The sequence below is a fragment of the Notolepis coatsorum genome (assembly GCF_963971535.1).
Source record: "Notolepis coatsorum genome assembly, chromosome: 2".
Lineage (NCBI taxonomy): Eukaryota > Metazoa > Chordata > Actinopteri > Aulopiformes > Paralepididae > Notolepis > Notolepis coatsorum.
The window spans coordinates 20551005-20557281 of NC_140166.1; the positions used below are offsets into that span (position 1 = coordinate 20551005).

At 41.8% G+C, this 6277-nt stretch overlaps 1 pseudogene across 1 annotated transcript in view; it reads right to left on the minus strand.

The window, feature by feature from the left end:
• Positions 1 to 1674: 1674 nt before the first annotated feature.
• The window catches only part of LOC311223295 (dynamin-1-like), a 78424-nt pseudogene continuing 73821 nt past the window's right edge, over positions 1675 to 6277 (minus strand). Inside the window, exon 16 of the transcript in view lies at positions 1675 to 1735. The product of the transcript in view is annotated as a dynamin-1-like (transcript). The remainder of the gene's footprint in view (positions 1736 to 6277) is intronic.

A 6277-nucleotide genomic window follows, 5' to 3' on the forward strand; every position in this document is an offset into this window, starting at 1 on the left:
GTCATCAGCGCACCTTTTTACATGCTTACCCTGGAGAGGGAGAGCTTCTCTATATGTCCTTGAAATATGAGTTGCATGTGTGATGTCACTAATAGGTTGAACCTATCATGGTCCAATATGTGGTAAACTTGACAACTTGACAATGTAGAAGAATTTGAAGGATTTAAAATCCATCAGGAGGGGATCCTTACACCCAAAAGTCTGTTATGCTCCCGTTTAGAACACATTCATAACAGAGACATCACTGATACGTGAACTTTGACACCAGAGCTCAATCAGTATTCATGAACGTGTCGTGTGTAACGTCTTAATCGGCTGTTATGAAGTCGTAGTTTGGACGTTATTAATGTGCTATAGGATCTGGAGTTCTACAGACATGTTGAACTCTTGAGTTCAGCTGTCATTTAATTCAGCGACGTACTACCACAGCTACGAGTAAATACGCGTTTCATTGTTGAGAGCAAATAAATACATCAATAAATAGATTTTTTTTAAATACATAACGTAATAAATAAGGATAAATGATATGTAAACTTTACATTGTAAACTTTACACTGTAAATGGCTTAAGTATAAATGTCCTTTATAACCTTCATTTGACAAAAAGAGAGAAAGCATGTCTTAAAAACAAACCAAATAAAGAAAAACTACATTAAAGGTTTTCTCAGGAGCATCTCCATGTTGGTCAAGCGTGACGTCATGGCGACACAACATGCTGTAAAACCTTGTTGTAATATTCCTGTAACAGATTACCATAACACACCATCTCTACATACATGTATGTAACACATTTCCATAACAAACCTAACTCCTTACATTTTTATGCCACATATATTATTGTAACTTATTCCAGTTACATATTCCTCCAACACATTCCATAACCACATATTTCAACTCACACTGAAACATAGACTCGGTCTCGAGAAATATAAAGTTTAAAAAATATTTCTCTCTTGTTGTTGTTGTTTTTGTTTATATTGTGTTTGGATTCAGACACCAAGCTCAGTCTCTGTTGGTCAGAGAGTCGTGATACACTTGGTTATTAAAGGCACAATCCGTGATTTATTTGACCAACTAAACTGGGTTCATGTCACATTCTTGAAGAGTTTGACTTGTATATGAGTTGTATTAGATACTTAGTCAGATAGTTGGTAACATTACAAATATCTAAACCTTTTACAGCCTCTAAAATCATGTAAACACAGGTGTTACTGTTACATGCTGTGTGTTCAGTTATTTCATCAAAGGCTTAAACAGTAAACAAAGCCAGTAGTGGTCCATATACTGAAATCACGGACTGGACCTTTCTTTTAAAAAGTATGACTCCAGAATCATCCTTCAGGTAATCCATGTAAATATCTCAGTAACACAATTGGAGAAATAAATACATTGAAACACATTTTGTGTGTGTGCGTGCATGCGCGCGCGTGCGCGTGTGTGTGTGTGTGTGTGTGTGTGTGTGTGTGTGTGTGTGTGTGTGTGTGTGTGTGTGTGTGTGTGTGTGTGTGTGCGCGTGTGAGTGAGTGTGTGTGTGTGTGTGTGTGTGTGTGTGTGTGTGTGTGTGTGTGTGTGTGTGTGTGTGTGTGTGTGTGTGTGTGTGTGTGTGTGTGTGTGTGTGTGTGTGTGTGTGTGTGTGTGTGTGTGTGTGTGTGTGTGTGTGTGTGTGTGTGTGTGTTTAACCCTCTATGGAAGACTGAGGGCTTTCTCCGTGGGCTGGGCTGCCCTTGTTCGGCCGACTGAGGAGGGAAGAGGGAAAAACAAAAGAAAAATGAAAAAGAAAGAAAGAATGAAAGAAAGAAGGAAAGAACGACAGAGCAGGCCTGAGACATAAAGGACACTTAGAAATCATAGTCAGAAAGTGGTTTCGACCAGAGGCTCAGAGTAGCCCGTGTGTCGTAATGCTTCAGAACAGCTCAATAAATTCATAACAACTCACAGTCCATCCAGAATAATCTATTTGTGGCAAGTCTGTATTGCAGTGGCCACTATAAATAAGTCCACATTTGGAAAAGGAAGTTCTATTATCGGCTGTTCTAACCCAATTATGTCATATCACATCACCATAGCTACAATATCTATAGAAACAACAGTCTAATGTCCAATCTATTATTAGGCAGCAGGCTCCAACAGCCATAGAATGGATAGAATAGATAGAATGGAATAATAAGAAGAGGATTGGGTCAGTGTCATCATAGAAACGTTAGAAGACGTCTTCCTTGTTACCACTGGGAGACTGTGGTGTGAGGGTGGCTGGTTTAAGCAGCTGTCATCCTCAAACACACACAGATAGGAAGAGCCTCTGTGTGTACAGTGTGCAAGTTATAGCTGCTATACAAGTCACACCTGCAAGCGACAACACATTATAGCTGCTAGCTACGAGTCATAGCTGGTAGCTACAACATGTTATAGCTTTTAGCTACAAGTCACAGCTGCTAGCTACAACTCGTTATAGCTGCTAGTTACGAGTCACAGTTGCTAGCTACAAGTCACAGCTGCTAGCTACAACACGTTATAGCTGCCAAGTTGAGTTTATACAATTAAACAATTTGTACAAACAGATAGGAGGCGAACTGCTGCTGGCTAACAGATAGGATGCTAACTGCTGCGTGCCAAGAGATAGGATGCTAACTGCTGCTTGCTAACAGATACGAGGCTAACTACTGCTTGCTAACAGATAGGAGGCTAACTGCTGCTTGCTAACAGATAGGATGCTAACTGCTGCTTGCTAACAGATAGGATGCGAACTGCTGCTTGCTAACAGATAGGAGGCTAACTGCTGCTTGCTAACAGATAGGAGGCTAACTGCTGCTTGCTAACAGATAGGAGGCTAACTGCTGCTTGCTAACAGATAGGAGGCTAACTGCTGCTTGCTAACAGATAGGAGGCTAACTGCTGCTTGCTAACAGATAGGAGGCTAACTGCTGCTTGCTAACAGATAGGGGGAACATGTCTATGTTCCCCGGGTTCTATGTTCCCCGGGTTCTATGTTCCCCCTATGTTTCCCCGGTAGCGATAAAGGCTCGCCCCAGGCTGCCACAGCAGTGGATTTCAAAGATAGCCACTTTTATAGATAATTAATTTGTATCGCAACGGAGTCACTGATCTAGTCGGGCCACGTAGCATTATGTCGACAAAAATCAAATAGAATAAACAAGTGTAAAATAAAGAATTTTAAACAAAGTTTAGCCTATTAAATCATTTTATAAGCGTTCGTTTATTTGCGGTCTGTGTGAGAAGCATCCATCTGCAGAACAACAGCCCAGCTCTCTCTGTCCCCATGCTGTCAGGCTGTCACAGGCCCGCTCAGCAGTGCCACCCACCCAATGGCTGAATTGCCAATGGCTGAATTGGAGTATTGCACTGTGCGGGATTGATTGATTGATTGATTGAAAACTTTATTAACAGATTGCAGAATGGGTATAGTACAGTTTCGTCTTGTTTACATCAGGGTCCCCCATTTTCAATTCATAATGACATTTATGACATACTCAATGCAGTACTGTTACATTTGTGACATACAGTAAATATATACAAGGGGGAGGGAACTACATTTATGATTAATTGAAAATGGGGGACCCTGATGTAAACAAGATGGAAGTCTTTCTCTGGTCTGCATCCCCTTAACAATTGTGTGTATTGAGCTGTACTGTACTGTACCCATTCTGCAATCTGTTAAATAAAGTTTAAATAAACGCATCGTGGATCTGCCCGCAGGAACGCCCTACCCAAAGCTGTAAAGGAATGTGAATCACTACCCACTTTCAAAAACACTCAAAGAACACCTACGGGAGACTGCAATTCAAAACTGGCCCCCACAAATGTCCTAACCCAGTTGTACAGTAAATTACCAAGTATGGCTTTGTCAGTATTCCACTGTACAGTGTACAGTGTCCCCCCCCCACCCCCTACTCAACCCCCCACCCCCACCCACCTCCAATGTACAGTCCCCCCCCACCCACCCAACCCCACCCCACCTACCCAACCTCCTCCAATGTACAGTTTCTATGTCAAATGTATATACACTCTTTTCTGGACACTTTGTATCACAAACAGTACTGTATTTGCAAATCTGGTATGTCATAAATGTATAGATGTAGCAGTATCTGTATGTAATATGATTAATTGAAAATGGGGGACCCTGATGTAAACAAGACGAAAGTCTTTCTCTGGTCTGCATCCCCTTAACAATTGTATGTATTGAGCTGTACTGTACTGTACCCATTCTGCAATCTGTTAATAAAGTTTTCAATCAATCAATCAATCAATCAATCCCGCACAGTGCAATACTCCAATTCAGCCATTGGCAATTCAGCCATTGGGTGGGTGGCGCTGCTGAGCGGGCCTGTGACGGCCTGACAGTGTGGGGACAGAGAGAGCTGGGCTGTTGTTCTGCAGATGGATGCTTCTCACACAGACCGCAAATAAACGAACGCTTATAAAATGATTTAATAGGCTAAACTTCATTTAAAATTCTTTATTTTACACTTGTTTATTCTATTTGATTTTTGTCGACATAATGCTATGTGGCCCGACTAGATCCGTGACTCCGTTGCGATACAAATGAATTATCTATAAAAGTGGCTATCTTTAAAATCCACTGCTGTGGCGAGCCTGGGGCGAGCCTTTATCGCTACCGGGGAAACATAGGGGGAACATAGGACCCGGGGAACATAGAACCCTTTTGGAACATGGGAAACATAGGGGGAACATAGGACCCGGGGAACATAGAACCCTTTTGCGGATGGGGGAACATAGAACCCTTTAAAAAAAATTAAAATAAAAAGCGGGGAACATAGAACCCGGGGAACATAGAACCCGGGGAACATAGGGATGACCCCCAGATGGGAGGCTAACTGCTGCTTGCCAACAGATAGGAGGCTAACTGCTGCTTGCTAACAGATAGTAGGCTAACTGCTGCTTGCTAACAGATAGGAGGCTAACTGCTGCTTGCTAACAGATAGGAGGCTAACTGCTGCTTGCTAACAGATAGTAGGCTAACTGCTGCTTGCCAACAGATAGGAGGCTAACTGCTGCTTGCTAACAGATAGTAGGCTAACTGCTGCTTGCCAACAGATAGGAGGCTAACTGCTGCTTGCTAACAGATAGTAGGCTAACTGCTGCTTGCCAACAGATAGGAGGCTAACTGCTGCTTGCCAACAGGAGAATGGAACCAGTCATGAGATGATCAGAACAGACATGTTACTGATCATCTCAGTTAGGAGAGAACGGTGTGGTTCTACAACCATGACTGCTTAACAATATGAGAATATGGCAAAATAATACCATTATCTTATTCTCATATATTTCTCACGGGACTACTGCCAATAATTCAAATAATATTATTATCATTTACCTAAAAGGCTTTGACCTGTTTTACTGGTGAGAGTTGGTAGACGGAGCTGTTGTTGAAGATTAATCTGGCGAATCAGGTGAATTATGTGTGACATTAATGTATCACCTCAGCTCAACACAGAACGCTCACAGCCACACTTCAACGACTGTATCATAGTCACAACAGTCATTTTATATAGTTTGGTTTAAATAATTTCTCTCATTGATCGCTGTGGGGTTATTTGTGCTCAGAGTGAAATGTGCCTTTCATAGGTTTGTGGCTATGATTTGCATGTGTGTGCGTGTGTACGTGTGCGCGCGTGTGTGTGCACGTGTGTGTGTGTGTGTGTGTGTGTGTGTGTGTGTGTGTGTGTGTGTGTGTGTGTGTGTGTGTGTGTGTGTGTGTGCTACAGGGAGGAGTCAGATCTTGGTCTGGTTGGTTGCTGATGCGATGGAGATGACGGCGCCCTCCGACTGGAGACACACACACATATAGATGAACACGCACACACACACATGCACAAACACACACACACACACACTCACAAACACACACACACACACACACACACACATATATATATATAAACACACACACACATACACATAAACACACACCAAGACAAAAGACAAAGACACAAAAACACAGACAGAGAGAGACAGTCAGTAACTAGGTGATTATGAGAATAACAATACACATTCAGAACATTAGAATAACATCAAATATAGCTAACAGCTATAAAACACACAACACATCATCTATAATAACAATAATAATACCATTATATATAATAAACTATGTAAGCTAAGCATGTATATATGTATATGAAACGCTGAAACACAGAGATTCAATATCCAATCCATACAATGACATGAAGCTGACAAACATGCAGGGTTCCCCTCAGTATGTGCAGCGTACTGCGTTTCTCTGTGTTGTCAGAGACAAA